This window comes from Pinus tabuliformis, chromosome 9, assembly GCF_031772625.1.
Source record: "Pinus tabuliformis cultivar Carrire ecotype Pingquan chromosome 9, CPIR1, whole genome shotgun sequence".
In the NCBI taxonomy this organism is placed as follows: Eukaryota; Viridiplantae; Streptophyta; class Pinopsida; order Pinales; family Pinaceae; genus Pinus; species Pinus tabuliformis.
The window spans coordinates 109,685,209-109,704,378 of NC_142307.1; the positions used below are offsets into that span (position 1 = coordinate 109,685,209).

General features: G+C 42.1%; 2 pseudogenes; both read right to left on the minus strand.

The window, feature by feature from the left end:
* Positions 1 to 10,582: 10,582 nt before the first annotated feature.
* On the minus strand, positions 10,583 to 11,233 carry LOC149147314 (histone deacetylase HDT2-like; annotated as a pseudogene).
* Positions 11,234 to 17,710: 6,477 nt separating this feature from the next.
* LOC149147315 (histone deacetylase HDT1-like) lies at positions 17,711 to 18,361 on the minus strand (annotated as a pseudogene).
* Between the last annotated feature and the right edge of the window lie 809 nt (positions 18,362 to 19,170).

Sequence of the window (19,170 nt, forward strand, 5' to 3'; positions counted from 1 at the left end):
TTGTCTAACCTTAATAGCCTAAAGCTCTGATACCACTTGATCTGAAAATCACTCTTGAGTGACCTCAGTTAATTAATTAATAAATGAAGGTATTACAGACTCATGTGCTGGTGTGTGTCTATGTTATTTTAGGCAACGGATCGATCAGATTGCAAAATACACAGACATTGGAAGAATGGAAAATAGTAAGAGAAACACAGTAATAAAATGCAAGAACACAATAGATTTAATAAGGAGTTCACCCTATTCTCCAGGGCTATGTCTCCAGTCCAGCTTTTAGTGGTGGCCTTCTTTTATTGTGTCATTGAAGCAAAGATTTAGAATGAGGAGCTCAATTTGAGTCTCCTGAAACAGATTATGCTTGGTAGGGTGGTTCTTGGATTCCCCAAGCCACTAGAGTGCACAGACTCTTTCCCTTTCCAAGTCTTGACCTCTCTGGTCTTTAATGGGAGGAGCCCAATGTGGTGCTCAATTCTCGACAGATCCTCACAGGGATTTGCTTGAACCTCTCAAGCCTTCTATCTGCTCGATGCTGCCTTAGGTTAGCTCGGCTCTCTGTTTTCTGCTTCTTGCTTCACTGTACTTTCTTCATTCTTGCTTTCTCTATCTTCATTCTCTACTTCGTTGTCATCATCGTCATGTTCTATTCTCTGTTTGTTCATGGCTTAAAGCCAATCTGTCCCTGACTATTCGATTCCTCTTCTGCCCCTTCAGTTCGCCTGCTATTGTTTATTTGGAGTTCCCTGCCTCTACATCATCGCCATCGTCCATAGGGAAGTGGCCACTTGTCCTCTCACGAACTGCGCCAGCTCTTCCTCGGCGGTTTGGTAATTCAGTTACAGTGTGGAATGACTCATCCACCAACTCAACGGTCAAATTGGACTTCAGAATTTTACATGCCATGGCTTAATTCCCCTGTCAAATCCGGTGTTTCCATCAGGCGCAATCTCCACCATCAGATCTGGAGCCTCCAGATCCTACGTTATTATCTCATTTCACCCGGTTGACTTACTCGACCATTAGCACGTGATGAGAGGCAGTTTTGTCTCTCATTCGCTGGACACACATTGTGCGATGATAGGAATCACTTGGTTTCAGCCAAATCTGCTTACTGCCCAAGGGTGCTCCCGATATACGCCAGTTTTGGAGCGCGAGTCCTACCTTTCGCGCTTAGCGATTTCCCCATGGTTTCCTAGCTTCCCATGTGACCGAGTGCTCGGGGGCTTTCCTTCTCTAGGGGTTCTACCCAGCGATGCGTGATTAGCACTAGCACTAATCGCACATTAGAAATGGCCTCTGTTTTCAGATCTGGGCTTCCCAACTGACAGTTTTGCCTCTTGCGCAGTCTCCATGGGCCTCGGTCACTGCGCTTTGACCAAGGTCCTCGTCGTTCCTTGTTGGATGCAAACTGCCACTGTCCAAAGGTCTTCCTGATTGCTCTATGTTCATAAATTTTTTAGGTCTGTCCTGATTTGATACAATCATGGCACTTGATAATTCTTCATGGATCCAATTCAGATCATGGCAGCTCTCCTACAACCAACAGGATGGATAAGAGCAACCACGCATAGTGGAAGGTCTTACCCTGCTCCTAGGCCTCCCTGCAGTTTGTCAAAAACTCATTACAGAGGAACTATGCCTTCTTGAACTGGACCCCCTCTGCACATTGCTCTGCCAATGCAATTACAGACGCCAACACCACCTCTACGTGGAATTTCCTCATCAGCTTTCTAGCCAGCAACTGGGTGGCGACATGTACTCCTTGGTCCTTGATGCTTGTGATGGCGTACCCTCACTTCCTCTTCTCCAGTGTATATTTGGTCTTCATTGCTTCTGCGAGGCCCAAGTCACTGCTCTTCCCTGCTATGGATATGGGGTTGTTTCCTTTAATGGGCAGCCGAGATATCCAGTGAATGAGATCAGCCATGATGGAGATAAGCTCCTACAGCCAGAGATACCCATCACGTACTAAGCACAGTAGCTGCCAAATGACAAAAATTATGACGAGTGCGCAGTGGTAGTGGGGTATCCATCGTAGATTGAGTAGCCCAACCCTTTCTACACCGTGTAGCCGTTTCCGCTTCAGTAATATTTCTGTTGTCAATTGTGGAAACTTCTCGCTGTCTATGAGGTCCTAGTCTTTGAACTTCATATTTGGTACCCATCCCAATGGCGGACCATCAAAACTTATGTCATCAGAAATGAGCGGGGTCTAGAGCACACTCTTCGTGGCCTCCAGCTCCTTCAGTATTTTGGCTTTCCCCTTCCATGGGGGGATGTAGGGGGTATTTTTACCGCTGAAGGCACTTGGGAGACATTCTTCGCCTTGTCATCCTGCACTTTGATTTGGGCGATCAGAGCCTGCAAATCTTCCTCCTCCTCCTTTGCCTCAAGGGAGATGGCTTTGCCTTTCTCTGCTATTGACAGTTTACCAAACCGTAGGTTCCGTGGTGATACCCTAACTGGCCCCATTGTTTTCTTGTCTTTCTTTGGTCATGGCTTGCATGGGGACTTTGGAACCTTTGGTGCAGTTGCCACCTCTTCAGGCTCCTCCTAGACCATACGGGGCTCTGGGGTAACTTCCAAGAATCACACTCTTGTTCTCACAGCCATCATTGTGTCTATAGTTGAGGGTGGTAAGAGTACGTGGCGCTTAGTGCTCTGTAGCTACTTAATTCCCAAACAACCAAGTGTTGTCCTGTGGTTAGCCCTAGTGGTTTTATAGCATCTTTGGAATTTGAATTTGACCCTTCCCCCCACTTCTGAGTCATTAATGCTCTTTTGGCAGAAGATCATCCCAAATCTCATTCTTAATTCGTGACTTAATTGCCCGCCGCCCGCTCCTTTTTGCCTTAAATTGGACCTCTTGTCATGAACAGTGACACCAACGGTCACCTCCCTACTGACCCCTGTAGCAGTGAAGTCTTCTATGCCCAGCGTGACCTTTGTGACATACTGATCCTATGCGTAACCTCCTTTTCGAGTAGCTCTCCTATAGACTTGTTTATAGTCCCACTCTCTCTTTCAACTGCTTAAGCTCTGAGACTGTGCTTTCTACAGATAGTTAGTTGGTGATGCCACCCATGCAAGGCTTCCCTACACCTTCCAACCTAGTCCATGGGCAACCCTCGATCACCCTTGCGTCAGGCAGTGCATCGCGTTATTCCTTAAACGACGCACTCCCTTGGTTCCTTTTTCTAGTAAGATGTGGCCCCAACCATGGTAGTAAAGCCACCAATTCCTCTAATGCAGTAATATGGTTACCTGCCTGTGCGGGTTTGGTTTCCCGTTTGCTGATTCCTTCGTCCTGGTCCTGATGAATCGTTCCAATTAAGCCCGTCATCTGTAGGATCATCTTCGCGCTCAGATTCATGTATATGGCCCTAGACGTCCATTGACCCACTGATGCGTGCTAGTCCCAATTAGTTTGTCTAGCCTAGTGAACCTTGTTCAGGATCCTACATAGCCTCTTGAATGCATCCAAGTGGAACTTTAGTGGTGTGCATCACTTCTCCTGCTGCTGCAGTTGGTTCCAAGTGCCGCTCCATAGTTTGGAGGGTGCGATTGCGAACGACACAACCCACATTTTTACCCATCAACCTAGGTGCGTATGCTGACTTCTCTGTCTTGGCTTCCTGATTCTTGTTTGGCAACGAGGGCTTCTGACCTGTAATCACATCCGCCTTTTACCTTCGCGCCAACTTACCATGGTCTTTGGATGTGTACTCCTTCTACGTGTAGGAGTCGTGCATAGTGCCCTTTCCAGCAGCGCGTACCGCGGCTGTTCTGGTACTGCACTTTCAGAGTTGTCTAGGAATTCCCCTACCACTATCACATGATCATGTGTTGACAATTCCCTTGCTTCTGTTGTTACACGATGGAATGGTCTAATCATCATGTTGCAATTTAGTGTCATCACCTCGTGTAACCGGTTTTGCCAACGCTCTACTTCCTCATTCTGAATCTGACATGCAGGAGCTGTCACACTCCCATGATATTCTACCATCTATAGTCGAGTTCACCTGATCCTAGTCCTACACAGTTATTTGGTAAATGCAATCCAGCTCATCGTCGTTGTCATCGTCGCGCACCAGTTCAGTGTAGTGCACTCCTTCGGATGGGTCTAACGGGACTACTATGCGTAGTGATTTTTTCTCGAATATCATATTCCTCTTCTTTGGATTGATGACCCCATTCATATCAGTTGCCCAGCCTATTCCTAACAACACGGGATAAGGATTACTCTCATCGACAATCTCTATCACCTCAAAGTCTGTCTCTATGCTCGCACCTTCAATATCGACTATTACTCCTTGCAACCTTCCCATAGGCACAATCTTTTGTTGGTTTGCCATTCGTAACTGAATAGGGGACCACTACAACACGGGTTTGCCCATTCATTCCCAGGTTTTCTTAGGTAACACATTTTCATTCGATCCCAAGTCCAAGATAACCTGATCCATTTTGTATTCACCAATTTGTGTTGTTAATCACATCTCCCTCCCAATGCGCAATGCATGCTTTCCCACCTTCCGGACTACGTGCGGCTCTCCTGATCCCGCACACCGAGTGATCAACCCTTGTAGTCTTTTAACTACCTTATTGTCATGCAACAGCTTCATGTAGGTCTCCAGAAAGGTAGTAGGCATGGACAGATCCATTTCTGGCTCTAGTGGGTCCTTACTACCTAAAGTGGAGGCTTCCGTGAAGCTCTTCTTAGCTTCCATAAATGTCTCCTTTACGCGTTCCAAGTCAAACTCAGGTTCCCTTGCAGGAGACTTATGAACCAATGTATCCTCCTCATCCTATTTCCCCTTATCTTCCCCTATGGTCGCACCACTTCTGAGCATCAAGTTCACGTTAGGGTCTTCTTTGTGGGGTTCAGATCTCATCATCTAGATATTCTGAGTTGGAGGGGGCTGGAGTACCCCTTTCTCGTGCATCTTTGTGATCAACGTAGGACAATCCACTAGCTCATGATCAAACTGAGCATAGTATGAATAAGACATCCTCGTCGAGTTAGTGCAATCATGGCTGTAGTGCCCTAATCCTCCACAATTGTAACAAACCAACTGTCTGCATCCCCTTCCTGGTCCCATTCCTCCTCGTCCTCGACCTTGCTCTTGAAATCCAGCGCGCGCCATTCCTGCAGTTGGGTCAAGGCTTCGCGTTTCTGTCTGCATCTTATAGGCTAGAGTCTCGTCCATCATGAGCTTGTAGATGCAACAAGTTTGCTCATCGTGACCTACTGGCTGACAGAAATTACAAAATAGCTACTAGGGAGTCTGCCTATACTTCTACAGCAAGTGATAGTTGTTTGTCATGTGTTTCCCTCCTATTTGACAAATCGCACACCATAACAATGGTGTTGCACTTGGCCCTGCCTATGCTTCTGGTCTCAACGACATTGGGCCCCCCCCTACCAAGTAGTTCACAAATGCTGGGCAGTGATCCTTATCGTGACCCTGACCTTTACATTTTATACACCATACTTCTTCATGCGCCTTTGGATGTGGTACCCTATCCTGCTTCAAACTCTACATCTCCAAGCATAGATTCTGTAGTTTCACGTGGATTTGTTGAACTCACATCCCAGGATCTTGTATTGGGGTGTCATGCAACCTCATCGCCATTTCCAATGCTTCAGCCTAGGTTGAAAGCTTTTGATATGACAGTGTCGTCCTCAGGTGCGGTATCAGAGATGCCACAAACCATGCACAGTGTTACACGTCTGTGAGCATCATATTTGCCTTATGGATCGTACTCTTTAGTCGTTGATCCAGATCACAAGGGGTCTCACCTGGGAGCATCGCTATCTCTTTGAACCCAATGATCGACTGTGTCTCGGATTTCAGACAACTAAATTCTCTGTTCAACACATTCTAGATATTTGCTATCCCTACATTTGGGTCATCGTTGGAGTGCTTGATATACCAAGTCAATGCGCGATCCTATAGCATGCTCACCAATGTAGCCTTCAGAATGTTATCATCTGTGACCCATTGCACTTCCCACACTGCTCTTACCACGAACGAGAATTGATTTGGATCTTCATTTCCTACTCCTTTGAATACGGGTATCTTGATTACGTTCACCATGCTGAATTGTGGGATTGTTGAAAGTGGAGTGGGAGGGGATGGCGGTCATGGAGGTGAAGTGGGTGGTGTCATGGGTGGAGGTGGTATCTATGGAATGTGCTGCTTTATCAACCTAACCGCACTTCTTGCAGAGAACTGAGTGAGCTCTTCCTCACTTTCTCATGACAGTGAAATTAGGGGACTGTTTTCTAATCCCTCGCTACCCTGGTGGACCTTTCGCTCCACGTTGTCCCAAAAATTAATGTGTTCGCATAACCCTCTTTTCAGATAACAACATCTTAATCCAGGTATTTAAAGATTTGACGTACCTGCCTCGCAGTCCCTTGAGAAAACATCATTCAGCTTTGTTGTAGCTCACGGTTGTATCTATCACGAACTCAGTGATGAATCCCCCTATGATCCAATTGAGCAAGTGGTCCACAGCTCACGCAATATTGTCTTCTGATGCTTCTAGTTTGCGCACCAACTCCGAGGTCCACACTATTGGTTGGTCGATCATATACCTTCCCTAACTGTCAGCTAATCTCGCGATCCAATCATACAGTTCAGACGGAAAGGATGCAAGGAAAATCTCGTGGATTTTGGTATACATGTAGCGATCTAGCCACCTCTTCTCAGATAGTTGCGGAGTTCTATTTTCCTGTGTCACGAACTCATGAATCTTCTGATCCACCCACTCTTCAATTTATTTCTTTGTTGGGTTCCAGTGGCTTGACATCAAACATCCCCTAGGTAGATCCTAGTGTGAGCAACGGAATCATTTGTTGGCTACTAGGGGCTTGACCGAGGTTCAGTAGTGAGGTTAGCCAAGCAAATCCCAATACTACCATCCATTTTGGCAACAGTCCGCGGAGGGCGGACTGAGGTCTCACCCAAGGTAGTACGGGAGGGTGTTAGAACTAGGTTTCTGCACCCTATGGATGTCTGGATGTGGGATATCGGTGCCCGATCCAACCTTCGCACTTACTAGATTACATGTATCGAAATATTCTAGTGTTCCTTGCGCAGCTTTAGTCGCAACACGATCAACATTAAGTACCTGATTATTTCTTAATTAGGGTTCATTGGTTAATTATTAAGGAGATTCACAATCATAAACATACATATATGTGCACATAGATAAATAAACAGGTTATAGAAACATATAACATTCAATTACAGATTTATGAGCCAAATGCATAAGATATCAAACTAACTGATCTTTATTATTACTGTCTTCAAAGCTTGATTCAATACAGACTTGACTCCTTCCTGTGCACTTAGCTACAGGGGTTTGTGCACTCAACTGCGGACTCTTCTAGGCCTCTGTGCACACAGCTGCAAAGCCTCTATCCTCTACTATGACCCAAGACCTTCATATCCACTTTTATTCTCTAATCAGACCTTCGCATCATCTTTTACCATTCTAACCAAGAAACCAACTTTTACACTTAGAGCCTTACTCTATTTATACAATCCCATGGTCTACGGACCATGGGTAGGCTGACACCCTTTACATTAATTTACATTACTTTAGGGTAGACAACCATAGACTCTCACGCTCCGTGCCCACATTTTTTTGGGTCTTTACATTACATTGACCAAAACCTCAGGCTTCAAGCCCCAAAAACTTGCTATGGGGAGCTTCACTACCCAACAGGTTTACACCTCCATGATCAGGATGACGAGATCTATGCTCTCGTCCTCGATCAAAGTCATTCTGAGCACTTTGATTTTCAAGCGTTCATAAGCCCTCTTTGTCCTGTGTGTCTCTCTGGAGCCACCTGGATCACTACCCCCCTTGGAGTAATCAACAACCCCAAAATTTCCCATGGAACCAAGGGTGGAGGGGAAAATTTTATGGGAATACATTCCAACCCCAAAATCAGTGGTATCCTCATTACCAAGTCATGCCCAACATGCCCTACACAAAAAATATCCCTCCATATCAACAAGGATATAACCCCAATTATTATCAGCAACGCTTGTTGCCGCCACCTCCTTTGCACCAAAATTTACCCTCTAGTTCTAACTTATCACCTCGATAGGAACCACAACCATTTAACCCACCTCATCCTACCTTGCTGCCTACACAACCCATAGCTAATCCAAATCATAATAAATAGCCTCAACCTATACAAAACATGGAAGTACAACCCTTTCCCACCTATGTTATTACTGTTGTCCCAATGAGTGAAATTCAATTGAGATATGGGAAAACGGTTAATAAGGAAAAATCAGTTGTCATAATTCAGGAAGAGGACTCTATAGAAAAATTTGAAAATCACCAACATAAAGAAAATAAAAAACAAAATGAACCAGAAGAACCAAATGAACCTCCTTACTTGGAAAGGTTACTTGTTAAGAAAACTGAGATCCCTATAGAATATGATCTAGAATCTGAATTAAGGAATGTCTGTATCAAAATACCCTTGTTACAAGCCATTAGAGACATTCCTATATATACTAAAATCATTAAATATATCTACATTAAGAAACCAAGCAGAAAAGGACATAAAAATCAGAATGTGAAAATCATGAGTGAAATGTCCAAAATGATTTCTGATTTACCACTAAAGTATAATGATCCAAGAAACCCCATAGTTACCATAGAAATCAATAGAGCTCTCTTTCCAAACACCCTTATAGATCTAGGTGCAAAAATATACACCATGACATCCTTACAACTACAAGGAATCAAACCCACACCTATAATCTTGGAATTAGTAGACAAATCCATTGTCAAACCCATGGGGATATTAGAAGACATAGTGGTCATGATCACCTCTTGGGAATATCCCATTGATTTTATTATAATTTCTCCAAAAAATTCTAGATCCAAACATCCAGTAGTCCTAGGAAGCCCTTGGTTAGCTACTGCTAACATTGTCATAGGGTGCAGAAATGGAGAAATGATTATTTCCAATGGATCACATAATCAAACATTGACAATTTTTCCTCCTGATTCCTTATGGGGACGAAGACTGTATGTTTCCTTTGTTAACTTTAGAACAGTCTAGAGGACTCCAAGAAAAATCAGAAGATCATATTTTACAACAATTTTTATCTGATATTTCTTGCATCAATTATCCCATCTCTTTTAACAGTTATCAACATGTTTTCAGTAATGAGTTTTAGGAAGCTTGTCATCCAGCTGTATTCATGACATTTACTATGGAAACATTAGAAGCCAACAATGAAATCACTACTAAACCTATCGAGATCAGTGATGGGAAGATCCTATAAATTGGCACTGAGTTAAACACATAACAAAAGCAACAATTGTTTGTTGGAAATACTGGGGGGGGAGTGAATCAGTGTTTCTTACAATTTTTATTCTAGTGATTGCCACAAGAATATATAGATATGTATGTATATACACAAAACACAGAAACCAGGAGCTGGAATAAATTCTTTTATTAAAAAAAAACTCAAGACAGTACAATGAAATAAATACAATATAAATATATATCTTATTGTGAATAGTTGCCAAGCTCCAACTTGGACTTCAGTGAGGCTCCAACCTCTAGAGCACCAACTCTGTTTTCCAGTGGTTCTGGACTTAGGAGAACCTACCCCTAATTACTTTAGTCCTATTCAGTTCTGAGGCTCCAACTGAATCTTAGTATCAACTGTTTTGCTGCAGTTTTCTGCACCCAACCCTGCTGAGCTTCTACCTTTCTTCGGTTCTCCTACTTCTCTGGTCTCTCCTACCTCTTGCCTGTTCTTTGGCTTCCTCTCTTATAGTTTATGCATACATTCACATTACTTCACCTTGTGCTTCTGTTTTTATATGTTTCAGGCACCTCTGACTGATCGTTTCCACTTTCCACCGCCTTTTTGGTTTCCTTCTTGGTCGCTGTAGATTCCTCTGACTCGCTTGATCTTTTAGCTTCCCTCCTCGATCACTGTGACCTCCTTTGATCACCAGAACCCCACCTTGGACCACATTCACTTTTCACAGGGAAACAAAGATTCATTTCTGCCAGATTTTGAAGTCAAACAAGTAGAAGAAGTTGCAGGCATGTACATAATAAACAGAGTGCAAGCCATTTTTCACAGAACCAAGCTGGATCTTTAAATTGTACAAGTCTAAAGAAACCAGAAAACCTGTCGCAAACATTTACCTCTAAGATGTAAGTATTACCTCACAATCAAATGCAATGAGCTACAATTTCCTTTTATTTCTATTTTATTCCAAAAACCCACGTAATCGTGCCCATATTAGCTTATGCCGCATTCACAATCGTCACCGTTGATAATTGCGATCCAACCGTCACAGTCCTTTTCCCCGCACGTTAAACATCATGCATATTCCTCGCCATTTGATTGTCTATCGCACAATCGAATGACAGTCACAAGCCCCGATCGCGCAACCTGCATACGCGTTAACCTGCGAGGGTGGCGGTTTTCATCCGCCACGCGTCGTATTGTGACTGGATCTCGTGGCCATATACGGATACCACCGAACCCCGGTGGGCAGTGCGGGGAATACCGCTTACCGCCTACCTGTACGTCTTCCGTGCATTATCATCTATGCATATTTCACGTGCGAAGACCGTTGGATCCGCCGCTCTTTGATCTGATGGCTCACATTCATCATCAGTGGATTCTTCTTTTTCCACCAATTTCTTGCCAAGAAGTGATTTTCTTTCCCCCGGCTTAGCCTTTGCAGCTGCTTTATCAATTATCACAAGTTCAAGCTTCACTTGTTTTGCACCATCTTTCATTAACTCAGGCTTAGTAGGCCTCGCTTCTCTTTGGCCATTTTCCATAACACGATGCATCATAGCCTGAGCTTTTCAATCATCATCAGAATCAGAGTTTGAGTCATCATATCCTCCCATTCCACCATCTGTTTCTTCTACAACTTTGGTATAACTAATGAAGAAGATGCTTCCTATGGTGCAACTGTGTGAAAGCTTGAAAGGTTTAGAAAACATAATATCCAATGAAAACTGGTTGCATTTCCCATATGTAAGCGCACCAAGCACAACTTTCTTGTTATCAACATGAACATTGAGGAGAGCTCTCTCACTTTCTTTCGCATTTTGAATCTCGCCCAGGGCTGCCTGCGATAAGTGGAGATATTTACCATCTCCAAGATCACAGCTCTGAACCTCCCCAGGTTTTACCTCCACACCTCAAAAATCCATTTGATTTGAAACCCTCCGCTCGATTGTTTCGCTTCAACTCTTGACAAACGAGGGACTCTATTATAACTTTGACTGCTTCTCTCATCTCCATCTGCTCCTCTGGTGGCTCTGTCTACTCCTTGAATATTTCCATATTGACATCAATGACAATCCGTGTCCAACAATCTCCCCCTTTGTTATTGATGGCAATATTCTTCTGCTCTCTCCCCCTTTGACATCAATGGCAAAGGAATGCATACAGACTCCCCCTATCCCGCTACATCTTTATGAATGAAATTGAGTGATGATAAAGAAATAACCCCCATCATTTGAAGCAGATGTTCGAATGCTTCTCGAGGAAGAGGTTTTGTGAAAATATTAGCTATCTTCTCCTTTGTACTGATATATTCCAGGACGATGTTTTGTTCAGCTACTTGCTCACGGAGGAAATGATACTTGATTGGTATGTGTTTGGTTCTTGAGTGCATCACAGGATTTTTGCTGAGACTAATAGCACTTGTGTTGTCACAATAGACAGAAATTGGTTGATCTGTACATATGTCGAGATCTTTTAGAGCTTCCTTCATCCATAATATCTGAGAACAACAGTCTGTTGTAGCAATATACTCAGCTTTGGCTGTGGACAATGATATGGATGATTATTTTTTTCTGAGCCAGGATACCAAACAATCTCCTAGGAAGAATGCATTTCCACTAGTGCTTTTCCGATCATATATAATTCTAGCCCAATCAACATCGGTGTATGCAGTTACAGTCAGTGTTGAGTCCTTCGGGTACCAAAGACCGAAATCAGAAGTTCCCTTCAGATATCTGAGAATTCTTTTTACAACTAATAAATGGGATTGTTTGGGAGCAGATTGAAATCTTCCCACCATTCCTACTGCTTGCATTATGTTTGGTCATGTAGTTGTTAAGTATAGAAGGACTCCAATCATTGACCTGTAATGAGTTGCATCTACTAGAGGGGAGTCATCATATTTGCTCAGTTTGCAGTTTGTGGTCATAGGTGTTCTCATGGGTGCACAATCCTCCATTCCATATTTTTTAGCATGTCCTTTAGATATTTGGTTTGAGATATACACAATCTTGCTCTAGTTTGAGATATCTGAAGTCCAAGGAAGTGGGACAGCTCTCCTATCATTGACATCTCAAACTCTTTTGACATGTTTTGAGAAAATTCATGGCTCATTTCATCATTATTACTAGAAAAAATAATATCATTGACATAAACAAGAGCAACTAGTAACTTACCTTGATCTATCTTTATGTATAGATTTCTTCCAGCCACTCCCTTTTTGAAGCCTTGTTGTTGTAAATAGTGATGCAGTCTTGCATACCAAGCTCTAGGAGCTTGTTTCAACCCATATAAAGCCTTTTTCAACTTACAAACTAAGTCCTTTCCTGTTGTTAGATCAAAACCTTCTGGCTGCTCCATGTAGACTTCCTACTTGAGTTCCCCATTTAGAAATGCTGATTTCACATCCATTTGATAGCTTTTGAATCCTTTTGAGCAAGCAAATGCCAAGAACATCCTGATAGCTTCCATATGGGCCACTGGTGCAAATGTCTCTTCAAAGTCAGTTCCTTCAATTTGTGAATAGCCTTTGCAGACAAGTCTTGCCTTGTTTCTGATAACCTGTCCTTCCTCATTCATTTTATTTTTGAACATCCATTTGGCTCCTATTATGTTTTTGTCCTTTGAGCGAGGTACCAACTCCCATGTCTTGTTCTTCTCAATTTGGGTCATTTCTTCTTCCATGGCTTTTACCTAATGAGGACCCTTACTTGCTTCTACAAATGTTTCTGGTTCTATCATGGATAGGAGGGCAATGACTTTTCTCTTGGGGGTGATTGTTATCCTTCTTTGGGTCTACACACCTTCATGTCTATTGACAATGATCTACTCTTCTGGATGATGGCATTGGACATACTTCATCTTTGAACGGGTATTAGGTGGTTCTCTTTCCTCTCCTTCTTCTTCTTCTTCATCTTCTATTTATTCATCTTTAGGTTCTTCTTCTTCAATGAGAGAGTCATCTTCATGTTCTTCAATTTCCTTTTCTGGAAGATCTTCATCAATTTTTACATCAATGCTTTCCACTATTTTCTTCGGTCGATAATTGTAGCACTTGTAAGCCTTGCTCTGTGTAGAGTATCCAAGAAATATCCCTTCATCAACCTGAGAATCAAACTTTTCGGGTGAGCCATAATTTATTTTTATGAATCACTTGCTTCCAAAGATCTTGAAGTACTTCACCGAAGCAGGTCTTCCTTTCCATAGCTCATAAGGAGTTTTTTCACAATTTGGTCTTAATTGAGTTCGATTCAGGGTATAGACAGCTGTTCCTACTGCTTCTCCCCAGAATTTAGGTTGTAAATCTGTTGCTAATAACATAGTTCTTACCATTTCTTGGACTGTTTGGTTTCTTCTTTCAACTACCCCATTTTGTTGAGGTGTTCTGGAAGCCGAGAATTCCCTTTTAATTCCATGAATATTACAGAACTCACTAAACTCGTTTGATGTGAATTCTCCTCCTCTGTCTCTTCTGAGGCACTTAATTTTTTTATCTTTTTCATTTTCTACAACGAATTTTAGATTCTTAAAACACTCAAAAGTTTCAGATTTATACTTTATGAAATATATCCACATCATTCTAGTATAACCATCAACAAATAACACAAATTACCTTTCTCCTTGGAGTGCTTGATTTCTAGTTGGCCCACATACATCAGCATGGATGATCTCTAAGGGCTTCGATGTAGAGTGTTCCTTTGTCTTGTGACTGATTCTGGTCTACTTTCCATGTTGACATGGACCACATAGTGCTTGATTTGGTTTGAACAGCCTTGGGATGTCTCGTACAGCTTTGATCTTTCTAATATTGATCAGTTTATCAAAGCTTGTATGTCCAAGTTGCTTGTGCCACAACCAACTCTCATCTGTCTGACTCAGGTAGCATTTATTTTCTTGAATCTTGTTCAGAATGTAAATGTTGTCTGGTGTCCTCACCCCTTTTTCCAGAAGTTTCCCTATGGTAGAGTTTCTTATTTCATAGTCTTTGGTGCTAAAAATGACCTTATGCCCTTGATCATAGATTTGGCTCACACTCAAGAGGTTGTGTTTGAGCCCGTCAACTAGCAGAGCATCTTGAGCTTTTCCTTTTCCATTGATCAGAGTAACTGTTTGTTTTCCTGCAATTATTCCAGATCCGCTTCCAAAGGACACATTCCATTCCTTTTTTCTTAGTGAGACAAACTTCCTTCTGTCTCCTGTCATGTGTCTGGAGCACCCACTATCTATAAACCATTGGATTCCATTATTTTGAGCATATAGATCCAGGCCGCATTTGTCCATGCTAGAGTTATTGCTGCTCGTCTTTCTTCCTTTGAGTGGGCAGTCTTGTTCATAGTGTCCATTATTGTAGCAGAAAGAGCAAATCAGATCAAATTTGGTCAAGGGATCAAATGAATTAAAGGATTTGATTTGTCCCTGCCTTTTGGGGGCATATGAGTTGATTATTCTATCCTTTGGCTTTGTCTTTTAACTTCTGCGAGCCATACAATGTCTGGCTTGATGACCAAAGTTTTTATAGTGAAAGCACTGTCCAAGAAAGATGGTTTTGTACTTGTTGAAGCAACCATGGTTTGAGTCGATTTCCTTCTTGGGAATTACTCCTCCCTTGTTCTTTGGATTTGAAATGGGCCCTTGGTGGAGTACAGGTTTGTATTTGCTGTAGTGTCCATGATTCGACTCCACATTCTTCTTTGGAGTAATTCTCTCTTCATTCTTGGGATCTGGGGTGCACTTTTCATTTTTTGGATTGCAGGAAAGTGCATTGGCATAGCTTTTCGCATTATTCTTAGTGCTTGAGGATTCTCCTTTGAAACCTATTCCAGACTTTTCATGTTGAGGTTTTTGATTTTTTATAATAGTCTCAAGTATTTGAGAGCTTTTACAGCCCTTTTTAATTTTCTCCAACTCCTTTCTCAGAGACACTATTTCGGTCTCGTGTTCTTCACAAGTCTCTTCCTTTTCTTTAAGCTTTGCTTCCAAGAGATCTTCTCTCCTTCGTATTTCCTCTTTTTCCACTTTGAAAGAAATGATTTTGTTTCGTAGTTTCTCATTTTCTTCAATGGCACTTATTAACAATTCATCTACATTTCCTTCCAGCCCTGAGTCATCATCATCTGTGAGTGCCATGAATAATGCTTCTTGGCTTTCATCATGATCGCTTTCCTCACCTAATTTCCTTTTGATGACCATAAACTCATCCTCATCAGACTCATATTGCTTGGAGAAGAATTTTTTCTTATTGAACCCTTTCTTTTTATGAGCCATTCTTTTAGAATTTCCTTCATCATCACTGTCATGTTTATGAGGACATTTTGTTGCATAATGACCTATTTTACCACATTTAAAACAGATAAGAGGATACTTGCCTTTAATCTTAGATCCTTTCTTCATCTTTCGTACAAATTGAGCCAATTCAGATTCCACATCTGACTCATCACGACAGTCATTCCTTTCTTTCCCCTTCTTTGACCTTGAGGCCTTGAATGCTGCATCTTGGGAGCTTGTGCCACCTTTCCTCATTTCATAGGCAGTGAGAATTCCATGGAGTTCATCCATTTTGAGGGTATCTAGATCCTTTGATTCTTCTATAGTGCTTATTTTGGAGTCAACCCTGTCTGGAAGAGACCTTAATATCTTTTGAACAATGGTACTTTCTTCAACTTTTTTGTCCAATCCTTTCAAGGAATTTACCACTTCAGCTACTCAGAGGAGGTATGCTGCAATATCTTCTTCATATTCCATCCTCAAACTTTCAAATTGTCTTCTGTGAGTTTGAATCTTTTCCTTTTTGACTTCTGAGTCTCCATCGTACAAGCCAACTAGCTTCTCCCACATTTCTTTGGCCGAGGTACAGTGCATGATTTTTGTAAACTCAGAATCAGTGATTCCACTAGTGATGGAGTTCATGGCCTTTGCACTTGCGATGTAGGCTTTCCTCTCGTCTTGGTCTGTTGGAAGAGTGGAATTAGTTTTGTATTCATTTTGAACGAAATGCCAGACTTCAGGTCCAAGGGACATTAAGTAGTAAGTCATTCTTTTCTTCCAGAAACCAAAGTTAGTGCCATCGAACAAAGGAGGTCTTCCTGATGCTTTGTTGTTTCTCATCATGGCTGCAGATCCTTCTTCAAGCTGTTAGGCTAGTATGAAGAAGCCTGCTCTGATACCAATTGTTGGAAATACTGGGGGGGGTGAATCATTATTTCTTACAATTTTTATTCTAGTGATTGCCACAAGCATATATAGATATGTATGTATATACATAGAACACAAAAACCAACAGCTAGAATAAATGCTTTTATTAAAAAAAACTCAAGACAGTACAATGAAATAAATACAATATAAATATATATCTGACTGTGAGTAGTTGCCAAGCTCCAACTTGGACTTCAATGAGGCTCCAACCTCCAGAGCACCAACTCTATTTTGCAGTGGTTCTACACTTAGGAGAACCTACCCCTAATGACTTTAGTCCTGTTCATTTCTGAGGCTCCAACCTCTTGGGCTCCAACCCAATCTTAGTATCAACTGTTTTGCTACAGTTTTATGCACCCAACTCTGCTGAGATTCTACCTTTCTCCAGTTCTCCTGCTTCTCTGGTCTCTCCTGCCTCTTGCCTATTCTTCGGCTTCCTCTCTTACAGATTATGCATACATTCACGTTACTTCACCTTGTTCTTCTGTTTTAATATGTTCTAGGCACCTCTGACTGATCATTTCCACTTTCCACTACCTTTTTGGTTTCCTTCTTGGTCGCTGTAGATGCCTCTGACTCGCTTGATCTTTCAGCTTCTCTCCTCGATCACTGTGACCTCCTTTGATCACCAGAACCCCACCTTGGACCGCATTCACTTTTCACAGGGAAACAAAGATTCATTTCTGCCAGATATTGAAGTCGAATACGTAGAAGAAGTTGCAGGCATGTACATATTAAACAGAGTGCAAGCCATTTTTCAAAGAACCAAGCTGGATCTTTAAATTGTACAAGTCTAAAGAAACCAGAAAACCCGTCGCAAACGTTTACCTCTAAGATGTAAGTATTACCTCACAATCAAATTCAATGAGCTACAATTTACCTTTGTTTCTGTTTTATTCCAAAAACCCACGTAATCGCGCCCATATTAGCTTCTGCCGCATTTACAATCACAGTTGTTGATCATCGTGATCCAACAGTCACAATCCTTTCCCCCCACGTTAAACATCGTGCATATTCCTCGCCATCTGACCATCCGTCTCACGATCAGATGGCAGTCACAAGCCCCGATCGTGCAACCTGCATACGCGTTAACCTGCGGGGGTGGCGGTTTTCATCTACCACACGTCGTATTGTGATTGGATCACGCGGCCATATACGGATACCACCGAACCCCAGTGGGTAGTGTGGGGAATACCATTTACTGCCTACCTTTACATCTCCCGCGCATTATCGTCCGCACATCTTTCGCGTGCGACGACCGTTGGATCCACTACTCTTTGATCCAACAGCTCACATTCATCATCAGTGGATTCTTATTTTTCCACCAGTTTCTTGCCAGGAAGTGATGTTCTTTCCCCCCTCTTAGCCTTTACAGTTGCTTTATCAATTATCATAGGTTCAGGCTTCACTTGTTTCGCACCATCTTTCATTAACTTAGGCTTGGCAGGCCTCGCTTCTCTTTGGCCATTTTCCTTAACACGATGCATCAGAGCCTGAGCTTGTCGATCATCATCAGAATCAGAGTCTGAGTCTGAGTCATCATATCCTCCCATTCCACCATCTGTTTCTTCTACAACTGTGGTATAACAAATGAAGAAGACGCTTCCTGTGGGGCAACTGTGTGAAAGCTTGAAGGGTTTAGAAAACATAATATCCAATGAAAATTGGTCATATTTCCCATATGTAAGCACTCCAAGCACAACTTTCTTGTTATCAACATGAACATTGAGGAGAGCTCTCTCACTTTCCTTTACATTTTGAATCTCACCCAGGGCTGCCTGTGATAAGTGGAGATATTTACCATCTCCAGGATCACAGCTTTGAACCTCCCCAGGTTATACCTCCACACCCCAAAACTCCATTTGATCTGAAACCCTCCACTCGATTGTTTCGGTTCAACTCCTGACAAACGAGGGACACTATTATAACTCTGTCTGCTTCTCTCATCTCCATCTACTCGTCTAGTGGCTCTGTCTACTCCTTGAATATTACCATATTGACATCAATGACAATCCGTGTCCAATATGGTTAAGCATGGTTCGAGACTAATCCAAAGCATTTGCTTGGGACTACTTAGATATGAAAGGTATACACCCAGACACATGCATACATCATATCTATACCAATGATGAAATGAAACATGTCACGCAACTACAAAGGCACATGAACCTAGCCTTGAAAGAAATTGTCAAAGAGGAATTGTAAAAGTTGTTGACTACAGATTTTATTTATCCTATTTCTGATAGAAAATGGGTATCACCTTTGGTGCTTGTTCCAAATAAGAATGGTAAGTGGCACATTTGTGTTGACTATAGAGAGTTGAATAAATCCACCATGCGATATTATTTTCATTTTCCTTTACCATTTATTGATCAGGTGCTGGACACGCTCTCTCAAAAAAGGTATTTTTCTTTTCTAGATGGGTACAATGGGTATAACCAGATTCAAATAGTTGAGGAAGACCAAGAGAAAACTACCTTTACTTTCTTGTGGGGTACCTATGCCTATAGAGTTCTTCCTTTTGGCTTATGCAACACCACAACTACCTTTCAGTGAGTTGTTCTAGCCATCTTTTCTGACTTGATTCATGACTGTGTAGAGGTCTACATGGACGAATTCATAGTATATGGGGATGATTTTCCTCAAGATTTGGTGAATTTAGAAAAGGTAT